This window comes from Austrofundulus limnaeus, unplaced genomic scaffold (genome assembly GCF_001266775.1).
Source record: "Austrofundulus limnaeus strain Quisiro unplaced genomic scaffold, Austrofundulus_limnaeus-1.0 Scaffold63, whole genome shotgun sequence".
NCBI classification, from domain to species: Eukaryota; Metazoa; Chordata; class Actinopteri; order Cyprinodontiformes; family Rivulidae; genus Austrofundulus; species Austrofundulus limnaeus.
Window position 1 is genome coordinate 1,778,128 of NW_013952465.1, and position 1,970 is coordinate 1,780,097.

Below are 1,970 nucleotides of genomic sequence, written 5' to 3' on the forward strand. Positions count from 1 at the left end.
ACAGTGTTGAGAAAAAAAAGGCTGGACGGGGAAAATATATCCTCTTATTTGTACTGCAGTTTATTACAGTTGGATTAACACCTGATTATTTCCAACTAATCACATCTGCTCAACAGGACTCAAGCTTGAAGCAGAGGCTGCAATTGTAAATATGGAAAAAGAGAGAAATTAAAGACAAAACAAAGTATTTTGGTAAGACTTGGGAAAACACAGCTTTAATTGTAACAGTCTAACACGGTTTACAACTTTCACTTATTTCTTGATTTGCACATGATCGTCATGTTAATTCTAATCATCTATAACTTGTGGATGGTGGGCACATGATCCATCAGAGTAAAGAACAATTAACATTTAGAATAATAAAGTATTCATGACAAAAGGTAAATCTCTAGTGATTGAAATATAATCTCTGACATTGTGTATGTGTGTTGAAACGTGTAATCTGTGAAAATGTGTTAATCTGTATGGATAAAGGGAAAGTTCAGAATTCCTTTGTGGTCATACTTAAGGACACATTAGAACCATGATCTTGTTTTGTTGCTGTGCTGATTTTTTTTCTTTTTGAAGCATCAGCAGAAATGTTCTAATATATTATATTATATTGTACATATAATCACCTGATGACGTTAGCGTTGACCTCTCAGGTTGTGGAGTTTGTGTGTTTTGTTTGTCATATTCTCCCACAGTCCGAAAGCACGCACGGCGGTTTAATTGGAGATACTGGAATTTTTCTTACTTGTGCATGAATACTGGTTTTGTACGTCACAGTCTTGGCCTGTGAAGAACTGGTGACCTGTCCTGGTTGGACCCTGTMTCATCTGCCCTGTGATGGGTGGGCCAGGATCCAGCCCTCAATACATAATTGCAAAAATTGATGGGTTAGGAAAATGAATGGGTTTGATAGATACAACTGATTTGCAGCTGTTTCAATGTGTTAATAAATCTTATTTTGGGTATCTTTCATAGTGTTTGCTCGTTTTTCTGCATTGTTAAATACGTAAACTAATTTAGCCAAACTGCAATTTTTGGGTTCAGTGTATTTGGTAGCTAATGAGGCTTGGGGGTTTTGCTCTTCCTAAAGGAAATAAAAGTGAAATTATGCTGTTGGCTATGCRCTTGTTGTTGCAAAATAAAGCCCCATATGTTCAAATACAAGAGCAAACAAGCAAAGTGAAGCGGCGCAGTAGAGTTCGAATCAGGACAGAGAGACGAAGGTTCATTGAGCGAATGTAATGCAAGCGGGGCTGACCCCTCCAAACAAATTCACTCAGTCAAAGTCAATCAACATTGCCGTTTGTGTTTGGCAATGCCAAAATAGAATGACGTGACAATTAGGAATAATAAGGCCCCCCACTTTTGTTCTCATGTCCCTATAAATGGTTGGGCAGAGGGATGCTACAGGCTGGATTTGTTACACTACAGTAGAAGTGGGAGCCGAAAGCATTAGGTGGAGCAGAGAAGGGATTTTGTTTGTTTGTTTTTATATTCTGTAATAACATGCAATGACCAGCAACATAAGTTTTATGACGTAAATTTGCTGTGTTAAGTTTTTTATGTGAAAAATAACAKATCTGTTTGTGAGACTTTTGACATGGTGATTCCTTAAAGGCTAACTGACCTCTAAAGCAGTGGTTCCCAACAGAGTCGGCTCTTGGCATAGGCGAACTAGGCGGTCGCCTAGATCGCCATCTGCTGGAGGGGGCGCCGAACTGCAGAAGAAAATTTTATTATTTGTAATCCCTGGTTGTAACTTTGCTCAGCGCCCCTTTCAGTTAGCTTTGTCTTAAAAAATATAATGAGGTATTACAGGAAAAATAAACTACTCTACCCATAAAACAACCCCCCCAATGGTACTAAAGTTAGACAATAGACAGTAGAATGAAATGTTTAAAGCAATCTTTCTCGTTTCCAGTTAAAGGAACCAGCAGACCGTTACACATCCTGAGGACACTGCATCACCTGTAGCACAC